The sequence below is a fragment of the Rhyacophila brunnea genome, unplaced genomic scaffold (genome assembly GCF_057557595.1).
Source record: "Rhyacophila brunnea isolate RB1 unplaced genomic scaffold, BYU_Rbru_1.0 scaffold_3, whole genome shotgun sequence".
Classification (NCBI taxonomy): domain Eukaryota; kingdom Metazoa; phylum Arthropoda; class Insecta; order Trichoptera; family Rhyacophilidae; genus Rhyacophila; species Rhyacophila brunnea.
The window spans coordinates 24620578-24647960 of record NW_028232965.1 but is presented as its reverse complement, the minus strand read 5'-3'; the positions used below and the strand labels follow the sequence as shown (position 1 = coordinate 24647960).

At 31.1% G+C, this 27383-nt stretch overlaps 1 protein-coding gene across 20 annotated transcripts in view; it reads right to left on the bottom strand.

Moving 5' to 3' along the window:
- The window catches only part of LOC147068096 (PDZ and LIM domain protein Zasp-like), an 86483-nt gene that overhangs the window by 26816 nt on the left and 32284 nt on the right, over positions 1 to 27383 (bottom strand). The gene's annotated exons all lie outside the window — the stretch shown is intronic.

Below are 27383 nucleotides of genomic sequence, written 5' to 3'. Positions count from 1 at the left end.
GCAAGCAGTAATGAGTAGGTACTGAATTTCATAATACTCTGCTGAAATCAGATAGTTGAAAGAAAAAAAAAAAAAAAAAAAAGTTGCTATGAGGGTCGTCTTTAAATGACTTTAGTTGCAAGCCATGTAAATGAGCCTGCGAGCTTTGGGTTTAGGTATCCCTTCTTCGTTGAGTGCCTTGTCTGAGTCCTTTAAGAGCTCGTCACGGTCTTGGTCTCTCAGCAATAGCACTTTATATCCCAGTTCAACCTTAGACGTTTCTTTTAGCCACTTCCGTTTTCTTTATTCATTCACCGTGACATTCTCCCTCAATCTTGCTTTCCTATATCTCGTGTTTTATTACATAATTTATGCACCCGACCAGCGCTCGAAATGAAAAAGTTTACGAACCGGAACGCTCGCCAACTTTCTGAAGATACTAACATAGTTATCAAATTCTGTGTATTTTATAAAAATAAGTTTGTTAGATTTTTGTTATATGACATATCTCGCTCAGACGGTCAAATTATTTTTTCCACGAGACGGAGCGATAATTTTATCAATTTTACGTACCGGAACGGCGCTCCGGTGCGTTCCGGTCCATTTCGAGCCCTGCATCCGACATATTCACATAGCTAAGTATTTGAAATCCACCGTAACCTTTGAAACAATGTACAAAGAATTTCACGAATGCTACATTTTTTTAAATATCTACTTTTTTAATTGCAATAGACCAGTGGTGCACAACCTTTTTGAAAGAGGGGCTAATTTTTCGATTTTTTCATTTTTCACGGGTTGCAGTGGGTAAAAGTGTTAAAAAATAATGATATTTATATTAGACGAGACAAATAATTGAAAATTGAAATTGAATATCTACATTTTATTATTTTTAATTTAATAGTTACATATCAGCTACTCCAATCACTATCCACTCTACATTACGTACAAATGTATTTGCACGATAGAACTTAATATAAGTATAGGAAATTAGAATTTTGTCGTTTTCAATGAAAGATTTGATGATGAAAGTACCTACATATTATTTTGGACCGCATTTTGCCCACGGGTAGCGGTTTGTGCATCACTGCATTAGACAGATAAATTAAATTCATATGATTTTGTTCAGTATTCTACTAACTACCTATACATTTTACGAAAAATTAGGTTGCTTGATGACACTAAAAATTATCGAGTAGGTTGATAATTTAGGTAAGAATGTAGGTAGGTACATCGGAATTGAAAAATCTGTGTAAAAAATGTATCGTGTCGAAAGTAATCTGTACGGTTACCGTAGATAACAATAGAAACATAAGCCAAACTAATTTTGTTTTTGTTTTTGCCGCGTTTAAATTTGACCTAACGATCTAATCTTGTTTTTAGCACATAGTGGTTTATAAAACGTGCGGAAAACGCCGATAGGTATAATTAGGTGAACTAAATTAAATTTGTATGGATATCTAAAATGTCAAAATCATACACGAGTGACATTAGAAAACTGTCAATCCGTCAGTGGAAGCGTCACATTGAAAATTGAGCAAAAACAAATTAGTTCATGGCGGAAAATAATGATCCATCGGTCTTAAATCGACTTGGAAAGTGGCCAGATGCGTTGGCTCGTCTTCGCCGACATTAGGTAATGGAGACTGAGAAGTGCCAATAATAGCCGTTTATTATCATTGCATAGAGCGCTGATGAAAATTATGGATATCATACACGGCTAACGTAATTATAGTTTTCTTGGAAGTAAAATCAAAACATGATTTAGATAAGTGAAGAGTTCATCGAAAAAACATAGGTAGTAGAAACTCGACTTACTTTTCTATATCTACGATTGTCGGAGTACCACGAATTGGTACAAAATAAAAATATGAAATAAAACAAAACAACACATATTAAAATAAGTTACCTAACCATGAAGTCGCAATTCTGCAATTTTATTGCTGATTAATTACATTATTATAAATTTCCATCATGCAATTTAATTGAATAACGGAAACACGCTAAGATAGTGCAAATAACATAAAGTTCAAATTTAATTATAGCTACGAATTGCGAAGTGAAGAAAATTTCTTGATTTTTCAATAAAAATCAAACATAAAATTTAACTAGTTGAGTAAGTACCTTTATTATATCGAATGCCAATTATTACTCCAACATGATGTTATTTTTTGGCAGAAATCCTTGATATCCCAGTGGCGAATACTCCATACTAGGCGATTATTTGAAGCTTACCTTCTTAAAAAATATATATTTTAATTGCATATTGACTTATTTATATATTCACTTGATTATAATATTCTATACAATAATTTATTTTGCCAACGAGAGATGCCATATGTGTAGGAATGTATTACACAGATAATTACAAAACAATCTGCAAAGGTTTTAAAAAATATACCACAGCGCGCACATCTGTCTTGACGTAAATGAAGGTCGGATTATGTTTCAAATAATTCTCATTTTTTTTCATATGGACTTAACGTCACGTAGCCCCACGCCCAGTCTATCGAATTGTATGAACTAAGATAAGCTCCGATCGCAGAGCCTAAAACCGAAAAAAAATAATTTCTATGGTGTTTAATCGAATATTAATAAATATAGACTGTTTTTAAAAATAAAAAGAACTTTTACCTACTGATTTTTGATGTGTATAAATGTTTTGAAAAAATACGTACCTAATTTAAACTGATCGCTTAATTCTATGTCGTCAGTGAGTTTTTGAAGTTTCATTAAATTAGTGTGTCGTTGTCGTTAGTGTGTACCTATTCAATAGTAGTAATATCGTAATATCTTCTTATTTCTCGTAAGTACCTATACCTACCTGACAAGTGTGTTCTTTTTATCAGATCTCCACAGCCTACCTCTTTCCAAAAGTCACCCTTCGCTACTGCGATATCCCTTACATTTTTATAGATAATTGAGTTAAGTTAGAGTACGATTTCTACTTGATCGACATACAGTATCCGTTGATAATAATATATTATGCAGTATGAGAGTCATAAAACCTCTAAATGGTATCATTAAAAACGAACGTTATCGATGCATCCCAAATGCGTTTCGATTGCCCGGATTTTAAACAACATTCCAAGAATGATAAGTAGGTGAAAGTGGTGGATGGCATTACATCCACATTGCGGGTCAAAGCCATCATTGTACCAAACGATTCTTTTACTTATCTTCATCTAAAAAAAAGTTTTCTTTTTGAAACGAATTCACGATCCATTGTGAGAACTCATTTATTTCTATTATTGTTAATCAAAGTGACGAATACAAATTATCATTATAATTCTGAATGGCATTGCTTCGAAACGACGAGCACAATAAAGTGCCCAAGTGTATACATACCTACTTACTTTTAAATAGATAGTTGAGATACCTAAGTATGAAAAAGAAATAATTTAATTGATTAGAGGTATAATAATGAGAGTTTAAAGGCGTATTTTTCGACAAAGACAAATAATTATAATCATTTGTTATTTAATCGGTCTTCTCAAATAATTGTACATTTTTTACAGAAATATTATTATTTCTCTTTTGGTGCCAGCTTCTATCGAAGGTTGACGACCGACTTGCAGTACACATTCCTATCCAGCACCGCAGCTATCGCAGAAGGCGCAGTCGATTCACCAAATGATTTAAAAGGGGTCTCGAAACGGTTCCAACCAGTCATTCAATAAAGTATTAAAATTATACATACATCTTAAAAATTTAGATATTTCTCACAGATTGAGTATAATACAGTAATTGGATATGGAAGAGATGCGTTGTTATGTTTACAAGTTACATCGGTCGCTGGAAGTTATGGTTTTTATTTTCTTTTTATCGTGGGGGACTCAAAATCAATCAGTGTTTCGAAACTCACTACTGCCATCCTGGGTCAGTCGTTTCAGATCCCCAGCACCTTGTACAATATACCACTGGCGTATCCTAGATAATCTCCTTCTACATACGCTTCTGCTGCCTTTGAATACCTTGCCTTGCATTTAATATTATTATAATGAAGTTTTAACGTGTATACGGTGACGTAATTAATACGTTGTGGTTTACGGACAATTTACTAAAGCCGACAATTATACCGCAGACAAAAAACAGAGTATCTACCTGCATTATACATCTTATATATTTTTAATTATAGGATTCTTTTACCAGTAATTGGTTACGCATTACATAGGAAATTTATTAATGTAACACATTTAATAATATTATTGGTTGTATATTCGAATATTAATCAAAATTCTAAAGGGGGAACTCTTTAATCCGTATTATCAAACGGTATTTGGTAGTGAAACACAATGAATGTCGTATCATTTTTAATGACAACTTATAATTGATTATACGAGTATTCAACGTCGCAGTGAATAGGTAATTGTGTTTTGGAGAGTTTTGCGAATTTACCCCCGATTATCAATTATTTTATAATCCTGCTACATATAAGTGCATATACGTTAAGTAAAATATCTATCTGTTTCTTGAATAAATCAACAAATAAATAATTCTTCCATGATTCACTATCTTTTTACATACTTACTTCATAAATAACTACATAAACAATACGATTTATTTTGTTATGTTGAATAATGTTTAGAGTTCGGACGAAATCGTGAGCACAATAATCATGTATTGAAGGAAACACTAACTAGCTGTTGTAAATATCTATCGATGTGCAATGGCTAACTTATAAAATAATTAAAATGTATCAATATAATCAGCGAAGCTATTCTTTACACAAGGCGGCTATCGAGGATAGTTTATCATATTTATACATTGAGGTACCTACTTATTATAATTGTTACAATAAGTTAACCGTCTGAACTGTCAAAAAGTGCTGTTTTAACAGCCCCTCTCTTGGTTGTGTTAACTTTTAGAGCGAGATAGACAGTTTTGACAGTTTAGACGGCTAACTTATTGTAACAGTTATAATACCTCAATACGTAAATGTGATAAACTACCATCGATAGCCGCCTTGTGTATAGAACAGATCCGGAAAATATTCACCAGAACATTTAAAAGACGGCCTCGAAACAGTTCAAACCATCCAATCGTAATTGATTGAAAAAATCTTTAAAAGATGCGTATTTCTTACATATTGGATATAAGATATCCAAAGCATAACAAAATCCATCGAACTAACATCAAACGGACCCATGACATATCCACAGAAACAGATACGTAGGTACCTACCTAATTGTATACAAAAAGTAATATTATTATGTATCATTGTCATCCTCAATAATAATTATTTTTATATCTATTGTTTAATGTATTTGTATCGTGGTGTCTCAAAATCAGTCAGTGCATCGGGCCTCCACGTCACTAAACCCGCCACTGAATATAATTGTAGGTACATAATATGTTGTTGGGTAAAATTGATAATATTTTTTGCACAAAATGGATCACTCGTATGTCATCGACGATGTTCGTGTTCCATATTGTATTCGACAGTTTTATTTTATATTGAAAATTATAAACATAGTTGTATCAATGCGTTTTACTTCCAGTTTCTTACTGTCTATTGTCGGCCAAGATTGTATTATCATAACAATAAACAATAATAGTATTTATTTGAATAATCATTTTAAATGTGAAAACTAACCAAATCAATACTATGAAGGTATCGATACTTAAAATAGACTTTTCAACGTATATAATATAATTATTGCAACTACATTGTTGTGGACGTCATCTTTAGCAGCTGTATGTAAAGTGTATACTTTATATCTTGTCTTATGCTTGGGCATTTGCATGTTGGGAATGATTTACAAAAATATCATCGGATTTATTGTTTTGCACAATAATGATCAACGCAGATTCACTCCATGACTCAAGAGTCTGTGGCGCCAGACAGTAAATGCACAAACCCGTTCTGAAATGAAATCATACGCGCAGTTGTTACATACATGTGTGAGGAAATATTATTTATTCCATTTATGTAATTTATTCATACGCGTGTATGACGATTATTTATTTTGTTTTTGTAATAAAGTTACATCAACGAATATATGCAAATCACAACATAAAGAAAGATAAATGCTAAAAATCACACATACAAATTTTATTAACAAATATTGTCTGCCTCTCCACTTGACCACGAAGCGGTGCCTCGTTCTTTTACAACATAATACAATATTTTCAATAATTTAATTTTTTACTGCCACCTGGTCGAAATATACCAAAGCTTTTTTAACGAAAATTCATTTATTTACTAAAAAAACTAGATGTCATTAAAAGTCACATTTGGTCATATATTCCTATAAAGAATTCACCTTAATACTTAACATTTCTAAAAATATGTAGGCATATATTTATATATAAGTAAGTATTGATAATGCTTATTATTATAATGGATATTTTAACATAGGAATCGAATTTTATCATTTCTCCCTTTTGTATGAAGCATAATATTTTTAATGTTTTGTATCTTTGCAATGATATTGTTTATTTCATGGTTTCTAAATAATATATTATTAGCATAATTAGGATTAGACCATTAAGTTTTTTTGTGAATATGCTTTCAACCACATAATACTACTAATAAATCCCACCTGTTTCTCTTTTTTTATTATTAGTAGGTATAAGATTTTCATTTATTACGAATTGCGTATTTTTTTATATTACGCGAGAAGACGCGGAGATCTGACCAAACCACAAAATAGTGAAGAGAGATTAAATCGATACGTAGGTACTTAAATTGTGTGGTGTTGGTCACGTTCTTATTAGGTACATACAAGTACTTAAAAAAATCTTATTAATTTATAAACCAAAGTATCTCAATACTTACCTATATTTATTTTATTATCAACCGATATTTTCACAACATGTACCTATTTACGATAGATACTAAGTAGTAGTGTTAATAGTGTTCTTTTTTTAACACAAGAGCGCCAACATCGCGTTTGAATACCTCAACATGATAATTATTATTCGTTGGGTTTAAATGAAATGCAATGTGAACGTATGTGAAACGGAAATGTGATTCAGTATCTTGGCTGCGGATCTCGGAACAATAGGCTTTCATGGTTCGTCTGCTTCTACTTATACCCTGACAATAATATTCTCAGTCGAGAATTGTTATTACAACTGTAATTAATTCATTAAAGCAGAATGCACTTAATTGAATAAGAATAATCAAAATATTACAAATTGCCCTATTTATTATAAGTATTACGTACTAAGTAATTGACTGTGGTAATTTCCTATTTATAATGAGAAAATATTATTTTCTTTTATGGTGTTAACTATCAATTCATGATGGAAATGCATTGTATTATTAAGGCTATACCTCAGTTGAGGCATGGTCTAAAAAGGTCGTGGCGTGGCTAGGCGATGCGCGGATTGTGCAAATGGCGCGTGCCGAACGAAATTTAATTTGTCATATAAATCCAACATGCGTCCATTTAATCGTCTTTGTTCTGGCAGAACACACTAACTGGAGAATACTAGTTTTGAGTAATTTGACTTTGAAGTTGTTAAAATGTTTGAAATGGTCTATCATGTGAGTTTATTAAGTAATCATAAAAAGGATGACTTTAAAATAAAGACGGTTTATTTATTAAGAAGGTTTCCAGACGGTAAAGTTTGAAATAAGGAACATTTTAGTATAACTAACTCATTACCTATGTCATTTTTTCGAATTAGTGTCTTCTGCCAGAACAGTGACGTAATGTTCTGTTTATTGTTATATTAGTAACAATAATAATATATTCATTGGCATGTTTTCTTTTTCAAGTAAATGGGTAACATTTTTTAGTCATCTTTCCACGATTTAAGAATTAATACTCCCGTCGCCATCACGAAACAAATTGACGTGTTCACAGCTCGACGTTCGCTCTCCGATTCCCAGCGAGTCCAAAATTTCGTCGCAGCTATAGTTGAAAATTATTTGCCGTTTCACTGAAGAACCGCCTTGATTTAAATAAAACGCAATTTCATAGTACCAAGTCCACATTTATTAAAAAATATTAAAGTGGACGGGCTTCGTCTACCTCAGAGGGACATTGTCAACTAGTTAGAATAAGTAAATACTATACAATTGCGTCTATTTAAACTAATAAGAAAATATTGTTATTATTCAGATATAATATTTTATAACAAAACGTTTTTTTATAAACTTTACTGTGTGCTAATGACACCAATAACCATGGATAGTTAATTATTTTTCTACCGATACCGATATTGTAATACATGAAAGAAGTGGTATGGTGATTTGGGAAACGATAAAATAATACGTTTTATTTAAACGTAATCGTTTTAACCAAAACAATGGAAAGTTTCGAAGTTTTTTGTCTACATCTTACTCAACGTGATACCTGCAAAGGTAACTATGGTAGGTACACAATAAAAGCGCAAGTTGGTTAGGAATTCAGGTTTTCTTGTGGGCGAAAAAGGTTTAATGAAATTATTCTGCGAGGGAATAATATTTCTTTTGAAACTTGTTTTGCCAGACGCTGACAATGCAGAAACAAAGAACAAGATGAATATTTGAATACATACATCATCAACGATCGACAAATTGTTGCCAGTCAACAAAAATATGTAGTTACATGAATTTATCACTGTTAATAATAGTTCATTGATAGTATTGCTAAATCCAAACATGGTTCTATTTTTAAATTGCTGTAGTCCAATAAAAGGTTACCAAAATAGCACACATAAAATTTAGTGCCTGCTGACAATTGATTTACAAATAAATACATACTGTTTCAACAACATTTTAATTGCACCAGTTTCTAAACGATTTTAAAATAAATGTGTGCACAAAGGTAAAAATTCCACAATACGCAGGTCAGTTTGGGTTGTTCTCACCGCGCCAGTAGGGCGGGAAGACATGATATCATGGTTTCACATACCTATCCTTCAAAATTCCATAGCAAACACGTCATCGCTGCTGTGACCTAACTAAGTACCCATACTTTAGGAATTTCGGTATAAACCCATCACTTATCTATTACTATTAAAAATAATACAATGTCCGACACACTACCTGCAGAGTCATAGAGATAAATCCATTCATATTCAAAGAAGATGGACAATGCCATTTTATGTGAATGTAAAAAATACAATGTATCAATATGTTTATATTTATGATCTATGCTATATTTCTTTTTTTATAAAATGACAAAAAATACTATGTACCTACCTAGATAAGTAGGTATTATTATGTTTTTATTGAGTGTAAAGACAGGATGGATAAAAAAAATAAGAACACAATAAATAATTATTATCTAGGTGTTAAGTTTGTTAACGGTTTTTGATAATGCCGTACGATGAATCTGGTAAATTATGATAAATATCAGTAAACCATATATATAAAAATGAATGTTTGTTTGTCTGTCCCGTATGCATTCCCATACCATTCATCCGATTGCGATGAAACTTTGGTCAGTTGTTCTGCGTACACCCGCGAAGGTTTCTGTAGTAGTACAACCATATTCTACTTCGTCATCATCATTCTATCTTCTTTTATTCGTATGGTTCCTATACCATTCATTCGATTGCAATAAAACATTCGTCAGTTGTTGTGCCTGTACCCGCTAAGGTTTATGAATTAGTACAACCATCTTCTTCTTCTTCTTCTTCTATTCGTATGCGTTCCTATACCATCCATCCGATTGCAATGAAACTTTGGTGAGTTGTTGTGCGCACGCCCGCGAAGGTTTCTGTAGTAGTACAACCATCTTCTTCTTCTTCTATTCTACCTTTTTCTATTCGTATGCGTTCCTATACCAAATTTGGAAAATCCATGCTTATCACATGGACAGCTGTATGTGGACTACTCACGAGTTGGAAAATCATCTGATTTATTCGTGTACGCACCGGACGGAAAAACAAAAAATATTGTGTATCCATAAGTACTTCAATAAACAGAATTAAAACACAAACACTTTCTTTCTTTTGATGGCATTGCAACGCATGCCGGGTACTCGCTAGTTATAAATATAAATAAACACAATAATTTATTATTGTGAAGATGCCTAAAGGCAAAAACTTGACCAGCATACAAAATAGATTGACCAGTGGCTACCCACCATAAATAAATGTACCTATTCCATTAAAATTAACTTTGATTAATGATAATGCCTAATTAGTATCTAATCATTGCTTAATCATTAACTGTAATACAGAAATATTGAATGTTTAGCAATTAGTCGTTAATTAACTAAATCAATAACTAGTGATAATGTATTTTTAGTAATATTCATCAATCGTATTAATACGGATATATAGTGGTAACGTAGTTTTTAATGGTATTGTGTTATTTATTTGACAGATCGCAATAAAATCAGCTCGTAATATAATGTGAGAATCGTTACTTGTTATTTAAATGCGTTTTTTTGTGTGTTTCAATTTGGGAACTCGTTTTGTTTAGCATGTTATCGTGATATCCTTGGAATGGTTTCGAGATCAAGATGTTCATTGCCATCGGCTGAATCATTAAGAGGGCAGACCGACTGCCAAATGGACTCATCGATGTGTATTGACGGATGAGCTGGCTGGTGGATAGACTTCACAACAATGATTACGTAATGCGATTATGATAATCAAAGAAAACTCGTTTGGGTTTGAACTGTAAGGTTCATAGTCATCTAAACCGTTTGTAGAAAAAATATTAATTTATTAGGTAGGTATTATTGATTTCATCATATAGTTTATAAAGAAGTACACTAAATAAAATTGAGACACGCAATACTAAAACAAAAACTTATGTAGTAAGTACGAAAAAAAATACACATAGGTTTGTACATACAAAAGGAATTTTCCTTATTGTTTTTGTATGAATTCTTGTTAGAAAGGGGCAAACACAGTATACGGATAAGGCAACATTATTGATTAATATCACATCATAGAATAGGTAAAAACTTGATATAAGTAGATACAATATACCGATTGTAGCATTAATACCTATACGTAAAAGGACACTGTCTTTCAATATTAAATTTGATAAAATGTCTTGCTAATTAAAGTCGATTTTGTTGATTTTGTTATTTCTACATATTCGATAAAGTAATTTTCTCAAAAACGGCTTTTAAACAGTGGTTTGATGAATTAAGTTTAAGTATTTAGAAAGTGTGTATATAAAGAGGACTCAATAACTATTAGCTAAAATAAAAGGGTGGTTTATTTCTCGTTAGTAATTATTATTGTATAGTATTACTAGGTAGGTATTTCATAAAATAAAAATTATTATTTCAGGTTAAAAGCTCATTATTTTTAAAACTTTCACATCATAATGCATGCGAGTATAAAGCTGGTATAACAACATCAAAATAAAATGGGTCAACTATGAGTCGTAATATAGGTAGATACGTATCATAGAAAGCTTCTAGAATAATAATAATTTTCGTTTTTTCACTAATTATGTTTGTATCATTTTTTAATGAACCATTATAAGTGAAAACTTTCACATGTTCCTACAAATATTTTTAGTTAATTATTCTCATTTTTAAGTTAATTTATCATTAAGAATATACCTATCGTCTGTCTCACTTAATAACATGTGCGATTTTCGAGTCATCTAAGTAAAAAATATAGCCGTGAACTTTATATAATAATATATCGTTAATAATTGATTTTACCTGTCAATCATTCATCAATCATATTTCACAATATGCATCATTATAACGTGCGTTTTAAAACTTAAATGTGGTAGACTTGAGTATATAAAATTCAGTGGCGTTCTCTTTAAAAACAGCATATTTATACAGACAAGCATGAAAGCATCAATCAACGGAATTCTGTGATTTTTTTATAACAGAATTTTAAAATTTAACTGATAAGGATTTTAGAACAGCTTTCAAAAAATATATTTGGTTTTATATTTTTCAATGCGAACTGTGTTTTGAACATTGTAGGAAAGTTTCTGTAAATTGTACATTTTTAGAAAATAATATAGGTACCCATGTTATATAATATACGAACATTGATTTACTATATAGGTAGGACAGGCCTTTAGCCAAATTCACTAATATTTTATGTGTACACAATTTCCGAAAGTTCGTAAAGCATTCAGAGGCATTTATTGAACAATGTATTAGTATTAGATGGTATTCAATCAATGGGGTTGTGATACAGGTTTACCCACACTGAAGGTGGGCAATGTATGATTATCGGTTGTAAGGGCGTCTCCATTAATGCAGCAAAATTATTAAACCTCATTGGTTACGATTCTACAGGACTACAAACCTAAATGATCCATATGTATTACAAAAAAAACTTTGGTCTAAAACCATACACGTTTAATTAACAAACAATCATTTATTATTACAAATCGCCACTCTTTGCACAATTTCAGATTTCGTTAATGCGAACTATCCATGCGCAGTGTGCATTTTAGCACGCCATTGGAATGAACTATCAAAAGGTTAAAAGGTTAACAAAGAGTCATTATTGCCTGTCAAACCGGTCCATTGACAAATAAATGTGAACAAATTAGTCAAATGTTCTGTGTGGCATCATGTATTAATAATGATCGATGTCTGCAAGTCAACGTAGAAAGCTTTTTTCAATATCCGGATGCGCACTTTCGTTTTTCATGAAGAGTGACGCGTGACGCCATATTATTTTAAAAGCCTTCAACGCAAGGTCAAGCGCAAAAATCGGACACTGTAATATTATTATTATATTGATGAATTTTTTTAATAACTTCATTTAGGTATTGCAATAACGTTTGGCAATTTGCGCAATATTAAAACTCATAGTTTTATTTATGGAGAACAATACAGAGGTATTTAATAATTGTATCTGCGTTAGAAAAATATTTCGATATTTCTTTAAACATATTAAATATTTAGGAATCTCCATTGTGCTAATATTAATTATGTACTTGCATAATAATTAATCATACGATAAGTATTTCCTAATGACCTTAAAGTAATACGTAATATTTCGTATGTAGGTACTATTATTTATATTTTCATTGTAATAATATTGTTGCTTGACAAAACAATGTTCAAAACAAGAACTAAAAAATTAATACAATATACCTACTTAACGTGAAAATTCAGACGCATTTCAATTATTATGATATTACCTACCTAGATAACATCGAAAAGATAATATTATTACAGATGCGGAAATATTTCTCTGTTTTGACCATGACTGATATTGTTTTCCGATAAATAATAACAACAATCGAGAAGTTCGTAGAATTTTTAATCGTCTACCTCGAATGAATCCACGACTAGACGAAGGTCTGCTGGTCACTCGAGATGAATTAAATTAGTCAGAATGTGTAAAAAAATGTGACAAATAGTTGCTAAGTATTCAAAAGTATTGAATGACTTTTTATACAAAATTGTGTTGCGGTTTGCGGGCACGCGATATCGGAAAAAGATTAAAATTCTTATCGTTAAATATTAGGTAGGCATGTTTCATGGAAATGCATTAAAATTTATTGTGATAGTGTGTTACAAACAAACAATTTATAAATAATGCAAAAGTGGTGTGATTCGCTAAATCAGGTATAAATGAATAAGTACTTTATAATATTAGGTATTATATTATAAAGTACCTAAGTACCTACTCTCATTTTTACCCTACCAAGTAACATATATTAATTCTTCTCTTTCTTTTCTTACAGCCATATGATTATTACGCCATGAAGTATAAATTCATGAATTCACAAATCAAAGAAAAAAATATCGGTGATAATAAATTATGATTGTGAGTTTGACTTTGAATATTATGAAGAAATATTATTATTTCTGTTTACTATAATTCAACTATTATATATAAATACTCACATACAAGTTGCTATCCCGTTTTAGTTATGTTATGTTATGAATTAATAATTTTCTTTAAATTTATCAATCGATGTATAACATAACAATGGGTCACACTCATCATTCAATATTGTTAATTATTCATTGTTATCATTATTGCCCGTCGATTATAAACTAATGATTATTTATTTTCAATACGAACAGGTTCCTTATATGGAAGCGACAGGTAGGCAGTTAATTAATAACGTAAATTATACAAGTTGAAATGTTTGTTTTTCAAATGGAAAAATAATCAATGAACATACTAATTTATAATAATTAACCGGTACCTACTTTAATATTGATCAGTATCATAAATATTTTATATTCCTACCTATCTAATAGTTTATAAACCCATACGTAGGTATGGGTTTATAAACTATTTAATTTATTAATAACCTATTATAAACTATTTAATTTATAAAAGATGCAGGTATGATTTATACCAGGTTTCTGTGACGTCATTATGCTGGTGCATACGTATGACATCAGAGGTTATAAGTTACAACAATATAGAAAGCGCTATTGAGCTTAATGTAATGAACGAGGAATACGTGTATGCATCATGCATCAGCCTCGTAAAGCCCCAGGCTAAGAAGATGAAAGCTGAAGATTATGTGACGCCGGCGCTGATGAAACAGCGTAATAATGAAAAATAAACAAGTCATATTAAGTTACACAATTGCCTTTTCAATATTATATAAATATATTCAATTGAAATGGAAAATTTAAGCTATGTGATATACAAGATATACAACTATTATAATGGGGCAGTATAATAATATCTTATTATTTGACCCTCATCATCATTTTCATCACCAGAATGGCAACACACAATTTCGAGAATTCTAATTTTAAAAACAAAGTTTAATAAACATTATAAATACTAAATAGTAATGTAACATCATAGTCATCAAGTATCACGCCATTCTGTTTTTTTTATATAACATCGATTATTATATGACGTGACGTCACTCTTTGGTTTTACTGGAACACCCGGAATTGAAATTTGTAAGACAGTAGAATATCAATAGGTAGGAACTCATAGGCGGTAACCTTATTGTATTTACAATTATGTACCGTATCGTAATTATCAAGATGGAAAAATTTAAAACAGTAATTAATTACTGATCTTAGCCAATCATAACATTTTAATTATATTCGTATGTTAATTTTCATTATTTAGTTAAAACATTATTTTATTTTTCTACAATTTTATTATTAAATGAACTTTTCAGAGAAACTTATAAATAACCACACTATACCATCTTACACACAATTTATAAAATAACATTTTACTTACATACAAAAATACGTTCACTCGATTATATTATTTTTTATCTAAACTTGATGGATTATAGAATAAAACAATGTTAGTCTATGCACGTTTTAACTGCAGTGTGTTCATACACAATGCTTACACAGAACTATTACTATAGTTTAAAAAAAAAATATATATATTAATACAAAAACTGGAATGAGTCGCTTGTGTTATCTATAATAATCACAAAACACCGATAACATTAAGCAGATAAAAACTATGAACTAAAAAAGTATTGATGACTCCTGCATAAAATTATTCAGAAAATAAACAATCGTTCACGTAATAATTTTGAATAAATGCGCTATCAATTTTCACGCAATTTATGAGTGGATAAAATAAATACATGTTATATTTCGACATGCTTTATGTATCTACATATTTGCAGTGTAGTCTTATAACTTCAAAATATTAGATACAGTAAAGGAAGCCTTCTAGACATAAATATATAAAAACCTCGCAATCAATATTTCTTCTAATTTTATATTGCAGCATTTATGCGCAGAAAAAACTTGGATAGGTACTTTAAAAACAGTAAACATAATAACAGACAAGCAAGACAAATACAACAGAATTCATATTATATCATAGAGCAGAGGTAACCAACGCGATGTTCTAAGACACAATATAATTTAATGCCTGAAACTAATTGTATACAATAATTTTCACGGTGGGAAAACCTTCTTATAAATCCTGCATAATAGTATGTTAAAAAGTTATATCTTTTTTCACTATTCTTATAAATTGTTTGCCTGTAGTAATTAATAAGGCGCAATAATCATGTTTACAGATTACTTATATGAAAACTTTGTAGACGTGGTTATTCATACCTATTGTATATTGTGTACTAATTTATCTTTCAATTCACAAAACGTGTTTAGGAATTAATTCGATTGAGCTACACATCATGCGAAGATCCATCATTGGTCGCGTGCGTTTACTATAAAGCTCGTGTGCTCGTACAAACGTGGGTATAGTTTAAAGCTACTCGCAAGATTCTCTACATTAAGTATAGAAAACACCATCATATAATAAATATATCCTATGGTCATCCGAATGTCTAAATCTGTAAGTAGGACAATAATAGTTTATTGTAAAATCAAGCTATCATACACCAGTGTGATGATTGTTTCATAACAAATTATAAAAGTTTTTTTTATATTGAATATATACGAAGATAGCAGTGGCATGTGGTATATATTATGCTGTTGATGCGGAGCATGCCCAAAATATTCAATAAAATATATTCCTAATAAATAAATAAAAGCGTATTTAAATTGTAAAACGTACACCTTGTTTCAAGATTCAACTAGTTACAAACCCTTAAGTGGTCTGAGTATACAATAATATAATATAGTATATAACATATCCATAGCCCACACAAGGGGGGAGCTGACAGAGCCCTAGCCTGGGGGCCCGGGCTTAGGGGGGCCCGGCGTGGCGGGTCGACCAAATACTTGATATGACACACATCACAAATTTGCTAAATAGTTTTAAAAAAGTAGCCTGCGGCGCAATTTATTATAATATACCTATAAGTATATTAAAATATGTTGTGCGACGCAATTTTTCAGTATTGGGGAAAAGCATGACACTTTCTTAACTTTCTTCTTTCAGCACTACGGTGCATGGTTGCAGCATCAGTCCCGTGCGGCTCCGTCTCGGGACGGAATGAGCACTTAAAATCACTTCTTTCAGACACGTTTAAAGCGTCATAGAAAGCGGCCGTGCATATCCACGGTTGTGCATATATGACGGGTGGTGGTGGGCACTTTAACGTGCCTTTAACTTTAGCGATAGGTAGGGGGGGCGCTAAAAATTCTGGCCTCGGGGCCATGAACGTATTCTATGTATTTTTTACAGAATGCACACTAAAAATGGATGGTAGTAATAATCTATACATATTATGTTAAGTTAGCGATATATCTGCACAATAATACTTATTATCGACGTGAATGCACAATCATTTTGCTGACTCAAATGGTGAATAATAATAAACAAATCTTCAGCTGTTACTGGTGTATTAAAGTGTTGAGATCATCAAATAATGTCACAGGCGTAGAGAACTAATTTTTGAATCGATGAGTCGGTTTTAGATTGTCTCTGAATCAACGATTAATCTAGAAGTGCAGCTGTTCTTTTGAGGCACAAGACATCTATATTACCCATTTGCTTAAAAGACTTTAAAAAGTTATTCTTACGTAGGCACCTACTATCTCGTCAAGCTGGACACTTCTCTGAATCTGAACACATTAGTAGACGGCAGTAGAAAATGGTTGTTAGTGAATATTTTGAGGAATACCTATCATGAATTTGTTGTATTGCAACACTTTATGATGACCATTCTTCAACGTTTTAGTATGGATGAATTTATTGTAAGCCATATAATAATTCCCTGTAGATATATGTTGATAAGTCTAAAATCATAAATTCTCAGGGCAACTATTTGTACGCTTGGCTTACTGTGGTAAATCACCTACATGTTTTTGGATGTATTTAAATTTTAGTAAAATGATAGTAAATTCACAACATACTAATATTTAAAAACATTCATCATTTAACACAGAAATCCAAACGTACAAATAGTTGCTCTGAGAATTGTCAACATATTCACGCCAAGCACGGTATTAATATACTGCTCGTTGGTACATTGGAAGATGACGGCTGTAAGCTGTTGTTTAGAACCGCCATCTTATACGGCATATTATGATATTTCTATATTTTTGTAGTTACTTATGCATAATATTAGGTAAGTATATATGATTTTTGTGTGTTCATCTAAATATTTTAAATATCATCGTTTTTGTGTCTGCCTGCCTACCTAGTATATAAGTACAATAATTGACGTAGTCTATCATTTCACAAGCAGGTGTATCTACATATTATTATATATAGTCCAACATGTTTCTTGTTTAAATGGTCTATGCATATATGTATTAATTAATGAAATAATAGCACCCATTCATAACAAATTCAAGTTTCATAGTCTTGGTGATTTAAATAACTTGTGGAATTGACTGATATCAGTTGAAAGTTTTTATACACGAATCTGCAATGGGAAATAGTTTGCAGCTATTTCAATCATTAGTTTTGTGAGTGTTATTACAGAATCACTATGCTATTATGTATTTAGGGCTTAGGCGAAGACTATACAAAGACGGTTTCTTGAACTTGAAAGTCAATAATAATTTAAAATAAGTATAATAAATTATTATTTATAACGAGAAATACGATAGTGTGATTCCCGACTTTGAAATTATTGATGTGTATTACGTCTTTTCAATCGTTACATAGTAAATAAATATTTTTCGTTGTTGTACCGATATTATTTCACGAATAGAATCACATCGATGGAATGACTTATTTGCACTCATTTTTTGTAGATAGGTATTACCTATATATCATTTATCTACGCAAGCGGGGAGATTATGTCTAAATAGGATTAAAGTGGCTAATAATAATCTTCAGTTTATTAAAATCTTTTTAAATTCTGGTAAATAATTAGAAAGCTTTGGGCGATAAATTAAATGTAGCTAAAGCTAGACAGACAAATCTGCGCCGCCATGGCGTAGCACCCGCACTATTTTGTAACACAAATAGTGATCCGTAAATAGATTGCAACTTGCAACTAAGCTTCGAAGCTGTAAACGTGTGTGTCTACATGTTATTTAATTGGAGCACAACCGATTAATTCTTGCTATAACATATTTGAATTAGTGCAGAGAAAATATTTCGCGCGAATAAGAGCTGCCTCTGTGTCAGAAGTCGGAACTAACACATTAGTTTTTGGTCCTTCATCTAGATAACAGTTTATTTTCCAGAATATTTAATAGCTGGTTTCCGAATGAATACAAAATCTTTGGTAGGTATAATGAAGTATCGTGATGAGATTTTTTCTGTTAGAAAAATCAAATCGTCTAAAGTTGAAAAACATGATTCAATACGTAGGTAAGTAAAATGCCAACATTTTTTCACAAATTCCAATATTCAAATGTTTATCAGGAAAGTAAATTATATACCTGCATAACTTGATTGATTTATTTTATTCAAATATTACATAAGAAAACTTGAAAATTATACCATATGTAACAATTCGAATCTCTAAATAAATTCTAAGTATTTACTCATGCGATTATAATGGGTGAAGATTTTAATCATTAGTTTTAGTTATGATATTTTCAGCTTCACTTTCACAATATAATATGTATGTCTATACTCTATATTATAGAAAAAGGTTTTTAGTGATTTTGATATACCTGCACTGAAAACAGTATGTTTTGCCAGTGACATTCTCAGGAAAAGTGCCGCCCTTAAGCAGACTTAGAATTCTGTCCCCTTTCAGTCTTAGTTTAGAATCTTACTTCCCTATTTTATGATTTATTTTCGGTTATCACATGCACTAAAAATCTTTAAATTGATATAACTATACACCATAAATTGAGAATTCGAGCATTTCCACGAAACCTACTCTCAAACAAAAATGATTTTAGGTAGGTGGTGGTCTGGCGTTGACGGTTTTGGAGACACCCTTGTAAAAAAACGCTATTAACCTCCATTACAATATGTATTACAATGAGTATTAAAATACAATAATAGTAATGTTAACAGGGTGTTTTGTGCTTAGATGAAGTGACCGTATCGTTTGGTGCATTGAAAACTGCCACTGCTCTCAATTGTATGTATTAGTTCCTTCATTCGTTGTCCCTAGGCAACGCATGATCTACCTACCACCATAGGACACCACTATGTTTTTTATAAAGACACGCGCATGTTAAAATGAAATAAGTATGAAATAAATACAGATTTATAAAAATGTAGCAAACATATAAATATTACTTCGTCACTTCGTGACATTGAATGTGCAAAGTCTCTATTTACAAGTTAATATAATATTAAGTACAATTGAACAAGGTAGGTAGGTACTTAAAAATTTATTGATATTGGCATTTCTGACAGTAACATTTGCATGCTGCTAACTTATTAATAGTTTATTGCCTGACTGTAGACGCATAGTCATTTTATGCAACGTGCATACAATGATCAATTTAAAAGTTGAGTAAACTATTGATATTTTGATTCCCCTTTGTCTGCCCATGTGTTCCATGACGTCAATTTAGTATTCTGTGAATCTTTAGATGACTAAGTCTTACAATGAATAAATTGACCGCTTGGTCTTAGAATATCATTCAACCCAGTTTCCTCTACCAATTGCCGGCATTTAAGTCATGACAGTAATTTAGATACTAACCTATATACCTATCACATATTAAATAAATGATCAATCATGATCGGAGGTTAGATAGGTATTGCAAATGGTATTAAAGTAAAAAATTATGAAAAAAAAAACTTTAAAACACATATGACTTAATTAGAATCAAAGAATACCATTATCGATATCTTAGAGGCGAAATTATTCACCAGAATAGTAATGGACGTGGGTTCGAGTCCCACTGGGTCTCTTTTTTTGAAGTTTTTCAAAATTGAGTTTGTTAACATAATATCTACTCTAGAATATAAAAAGCATATTTTCCATAATATATTCAAAAACTTTAAGCAGGGTACACTGGTGGTGGTGACAATAATTATAATTGATAAAAAATTGGGTTTAGTCTGGTAGTCCAAACACCGAGTTTCCGTGATCTTAAAAAACGTTTTTTTTTTTGTTAATCGACCTGAAACCTTCATTAATTTCTCTTGGTAATCAGTTATAAATATAAAAAGCATGGTGTCGGTGATCTATTTTTCGAGATACTTAATGAAATTGAAATTTTGCAGTATCATCGAAAGGGTAACGAAGCCTCTTAGTGGGTGACCAGAGCGTGGAGCCTCATATAATAATGTGCATAATTATTACAAAATAGGTACAGGGGAAAATAGTTTTTTTTTTTATTAAATTACTTGACATATTAATTTTGGATTAAATTCTTGTTTAATTTTTGCAGTCACTGTGTAGGTACATCCAAGACACGTGTCTTTGTGCGGTAGGTAATGCCTTCCGGCCTTAAATTGTAAAATGTTAAGATACCTTCATTTGGACCAATAGTGGTGCATAAAGGCTTTTCGATGTATATATAAGTCCGAATCTTTTTTTTTTTTTTAGAATATCACATAAATCCTCATTGATGACTAATAAAATGCGCATTCACATGACATATATTTGGGACTTATTTTGACAATATTAATATCAGTCAAAATATGTACGGCTAATAGATATCATAAATCATAATAGATACTATTAAAATTTGTCTTGAGTTCAGGTAGATAATATATCTTAATCAGGGATTTAATCTGTGTTTCCTGTATGTATAAATGAATAATTTAAATTAGGTATGTATGCATGTGTTACCTCATTCGAGTGACCACACATAAGTAAGATTATAATAATTCGAATACAACATGACTCACCTAGAATTGTGTGTAACATTCGATAAGCAGAAATTCTAAGAATAAATTGCTTAATACTACAAACTAAGTAAAAATTTGTTTTGTTCTAGTGCAAATTATTGTGTATTGCCAATGAATACAAGACACGACACCAATAATATCAGGAATGGGAATTATACTGCTTACTGAACTGATATTATCAGTCGGGTAGATACCTACTTGACTAAGTTGATATTTTATGTATGGTCTCCGGGCATAATAATGCCATTTATTTTGAAATATAACTTGAAATTAGTACGGTAATGTAGGTACTTATATAGGTATTGTATTTGATTTCATTTTGACTAAAATCACATGACATACACTACAAATTCAGTTAATAATCATTAAAGCAATTAGGAAGGTTGCAATGGAAATAATATTCTAACGTTAATATCGTGTATAAATAATATGCACAGGGTAATTATTATTAATAACCTAAGGCTAAATTATTCTTGTATTTATTTTAAATTATATTTTATTAAAACAATAATATACAAGATTTATGGGGGTCTAGGACGATTCGGCCCCGGGAAAACTGGGCGCTACGCAATCTATGAAGTTAGAAAATAAGTAGACGTTCGTGAATTATACGTACTTTTAAAATATATATTATTTAATACTTGGTGAGAATTTGCATACGTCAATAATGATTTAATTGTGCATAAATGTTTAAGTTCCAACAGGAAGAGAGTTCTTATATTTTTATATAAAGTGTTAATAAAATAATTCTTAATTCACAATAAAAAACATTATTTTAAGAGCAAGATGAATTTATCATAACTACTAAGAAATATAAACTTATTATATTTCTTCGTCTACTGTCTGTATCAAATCGTAACTGACGTCTATTTATTTCATCAATTTCATTCGACAGTGCGGCGCCTACTTGTCTTGGCATCCTGTTGTGCCAGTGCCAGATTTATGAATATAATATAATTTTGTTAAACATAATAATTTTGAACACATCAAATACCTACGTAATAATATAATAAATTAGATTTTTTTAGAAACAAATGTAGTGGATGGAAGTTAAACGAAATCGAAATCAGGGCGGTGTGCTTTACCAATAATTAATATATCTATCACGCCAAACACTATCAATATTATGTTATTTCAAATTCCACATTTGGCTAGTCTTATCATTCATTACAAAAATGGTTGCTAATATCAACAGAATTTTAAATTGCAGCTACGTAATATTGTCAGAAAATTTGGGAGTAATTAGTGATTGCATCGATAGGTTAATTTTTAAAGTACAAAGCCCAGATTGCGATGGTTATGGATTCAAATTATATTCGTTCAAAATATTTTGTAAAATAAAACTAATAAGTTTGCTTCTAAGTGTTCCATATTACGTATGCTAACCTAATTGATTGATAGCATATTAAGAAATTTATTTTTCAGTTATTAAGAGTAAGTAAATAAACTGACGTTGTTTTTAGCAGGTACCTACTCAATTTCTACGTACCTATTGCAAGAGATTGCACATCCTCACTGTATATACTGCTAAAAGAATTTTACTTCGTTTTTGTCTTTGTTTACAACCAGATAGACGGGTTTCAAGACGCTTGCAAAATACTGTGTCCTGCACGTAAGGATAAAAATGAAAGTGAACGAGTTGAAGCAATATAAAATCCCCTGCATTAACACAATGTTTATACCAGATTAAAAAAAAACATGTACAAATATCTGATTCGCAAATACTCTACCATTACCATTAATTTAAATGGTTTTGTAATGAAACACTAATTATTTTAAAATACTAGATATATCTAAGTAGTTGCAAAAAAATGAAAAACGCAGCGGCGAAGATCAGTAGTTGCGGGTTTCGTTAAGCAGCTATATCGAAAATAATGTTCTGAATCTGATAAAAAAACATTATCGTTATCAGAATGTACTTAACGCATCTATGGGCTACCTCAAGTACGTAGATAAATCAATAATAGGCATTACTCATAGTCACCCATAACATATATTAGATAACAGTTATAAAATAATATATAAATTGGAAGTCGGCTACACACACACAAGTATAATATGTACATGAGTGTGTGTGTAGCCGGTTATAAGTATTTTTTGTCAAATTTACTCACCGGTAGTGATTGGCGTAATAATTAATGTTTACTATAATGTAATACTTACCACGATGGCCAAGCGGCTAGCGCGTCGGCTTATAACGCCCGGGTTCGAAATCTGGGTCTGGCAACTTTTGCATTTTGTTTTTAAATTTGTGTTCGGAGTCAGAGTATGGAACTAATATATTAAGCAAGTGGTTAGCATCCGTTTCTCGTAAAAACAAAAATCTGTTAATACAAACCTCCACCCTGTGGAGGCCAATATTGGCATCGGACATGGTCAAAAGAAGAAGAAGAAAAAATAATCATTATATTTTATGTGTATGTCAATATTAAATTTATGAACGATAGAAATATTGTGTATTTATATCAGTACCCACGTACGTGGATACTGGATTCGTTTTTTTCTCAACTAGGAAAAGAAAATCACAGAAAATTTAAAACCGCGATCAAAAACCAAATGTTATTCTTCAATCCTAGATTTTTTAACATTTTCTGTTTAATTTATGGTTGAGCGTTATTCATAAATTAATTAGAAGGAAACTGAAAAACCTTTTTATTAAATCGTTTTATTTTTGACCTTTTTTAAATAAAGTTTTAACTTGAAGTTGAGTTTTAACTTGTTTTTAAAATAAGTTTTAAATTGACCCTATAATCATAATCTACCATAATATCAATTAATTAAATGGAAAATTAATATTAGTCTTCTTCATTCATTGCTTTCCCGATAGATGGTCACAAACGAATTGATAATGAAGATAACTGTCACGGTTTTCACACATTTAATTGTGACGTTATAAAATAAATAAAACAAACTATGCCATGGGGACCAGCCGTATTGATTTTGAGTACCTATATCTTTTCGATTTTGTATTACTTACTCAACGGTGACTAATTGAAGTTAAGACGTGTAAGTTGTATTAGATAAGATAAAAAAATAATATGATAGAAATATGCCATGTTGCAAGTTGTAATGAATGGACGACTTTAGCAACTTTGCGGTTTATCTCCAGCAAAATAGAACACAGATTATGAACATTATGACATATAAACAAGCTGGCCATATTTTATGCATACCAACATTTTCACAATTCACTAAAATGGCATTAGATTACTTTCAACTGTTAATTTAATTGTGGAAAGGTACTTATATTATATTCTTTAATTGTACGTGAAACAGGACCATCCCATTTCATGTTTTTGTGATTATTTATTCATAACCACGTTCACGTTTTTAAACGTATACAATAGATTTTAGAATCTAGGTATTCATAATAAACGGAAATTTTTCAACATTTTATGTAATAATATAATTGTCATTATAATTAATTGTATTGTTATCTCGATGTACGTTGACCATTTTTTGTTTCAAGCAGTATGAAAAATGGATTCAATTTGGTACCTATTCCAAGAACTTTTTATATAATTCATTATGTTCTAAATACCGTGTTTCTTAACACTTCCGTTACTGTAATGTCACATTAGGTTAATTAACCCATTAAACTGCAAATATTTCAGTTAATATGCAATTCGTCATCTTCATATTTCGGCTATTCCTAGAATTATCAATAATATTACATCTAATTCAAATTATATTATTTTAAAAATCGATAGCAGTATCCATTAAATGCATAGATATCCGTCAGATTTAATTTAACTGTCATAAATTATTGTACATAGAGCGTAGCATTAGATAATAGCTCTAAAAGTATATACGACAAAGAGCAACATACTCAAGTGTGAGAAAGAGATATGAAAACAAGACATGAGATCAAGATAGTATTATTACTTGTTGGCTGTAAGAATGTATATAAATGATAATAATGAAGTTTTTACGCGTTTTTGATAATTAGATCCTTATTAGACTTATTGATGTTGCCAAAATATGCACTTTCCTTTTACCTATTTACATACTGTAATATTGTCAATCTCGTACGGTAACCCTAGGTGATATCATCGGAACGATTGGAATTTATTAGCATCGTAAAGAGAAGGTTACGTTTAGTACCTAATGTGTCATTTACGACAATGATGTCTAGTTTCAAATAGCGCCGGATGACAATTTCATCAGTATGAAGGAAGTTAGCGTTCGGCTAATATTTTGGACGCATAAGCCCAACGGCCATTAAAAAAATAACCATACATGCTAACTATTTGTATAACATTTTGTCTTATTGCACTTTTTATCTTAAATAGAGCAATACTATTTTTTTTAAATATGTACTTAGGTAAGTATATTAAAATACACGAATATTGGCATATGAAAATTAGTTTCGATTATTTTTATTATATGCTTTGAGAAATATTTCGCACTCAATTTGTGATATTATAGTCTTTAAGATTTTGAAAAAAATTAACAATAATTGTGACTTATTTGAACTGTTTCGAGGCCTCCTTTTAAATCCTCTGACGAATCGATTGCGTCATTTGCATCAAAGAAAATCGCCGCTGACAGTACGTACATACATACGTACTTTGAATAAAAAAAAGAATCTATTCTGTTCTGTTCAACATGAGACGTATGGTCAGCCTATGTATGACTAAAGTCTGTATCAGGTGATGTAACGTGCAACGTAACCACATTCGAAGGTTTATGAGGAGCATAATGCATGTAAGTATAGTACCTACATACATAATGTAAATTATAGTGCTATGCGATATGCACCCGCATATTGTCTGTAAGAACGCAACATTTTCTTTCAAGGGGAAAGGCAAACTATCGCAACATTACTGATAAACCTGTGTTGTCTATTTTTTGCTACATACGCGCCTTTAGTATGTCATTAAACCTTCCACAATGAAAGTGTAACGTGTTTTATCTTCGCCCGTGTAAAACAAAAGATAAATAAAACGAGTTTGTTTTGTTAATTGCGCTTTGGCCATAGCGTTTAATCGGCGCTACGAAAAAACGCAGTTAACAGAATGATTGTTTCGAGAATTATTATGTAGGTCGAAAAATATGGAATCTCAAAATCTTTTTTGCGTTCCACTTGAACACAATTATTAATTATTATTTAATGCACGTAAATACACGTAGATCATAGTAATTGCAATAACAATAACATGGCCAGGACATTCAAAGACAATATTTTCATCCAAGGGTAAATTTATATAATCAGATATCTTTAATTTTATTAATACTCTGTAGCTTTATTTTGGATATAAAATAATAGATACTTATATTGACATCGGCAAGGGCATAAGAATTACTTCGTGTAGGCATTACCATAAAAGGTTCCAACTTGATACGTGACATATTCATTAATATAACATACTTCTTGTATACCTACTAACATATTATAATATGAAGGTAATCAGAAATCACCTTCCTTCTTTATGAATGCATTAAAACGATGGCCGCGTGGCTTAAACGCCGGCCTATTGAGTCGAGAGTCCCATGTTCGAATCCTGGGTCTGGCAAGTACACATATTGTTTTTCAATTTGTGTATGAGTCAGAGTATGGACCTAATAGGTTGAGCAAGTGGCTGACATCCATTTCTCGTAAAAATAAAAAAATAAATCTGTTAATACAAACCTCGACTCTGTGGTAGAGGCCCGTATGATCCTGTTAGGATCGGACATGGTCGAAAGAAAGAAAAGAAAATGTGGAAACATTATTTTACAGTGCATAATATGGCCGTGCGGCTTAAGCGTTGGACTATAACGCCGTGGGTCCCAGGTTCGAATCCTGGGTCTGGCAATTACACATATTGTTTTTCAATGTGTGTGTGAGTCAGGGTATGGAGCTAATAGGTTGAGCAAGTGGCTGACATCCATTTCTCGTAAAAAACAAAAATATGTTAATACAAACTTCTCCTCTGTGG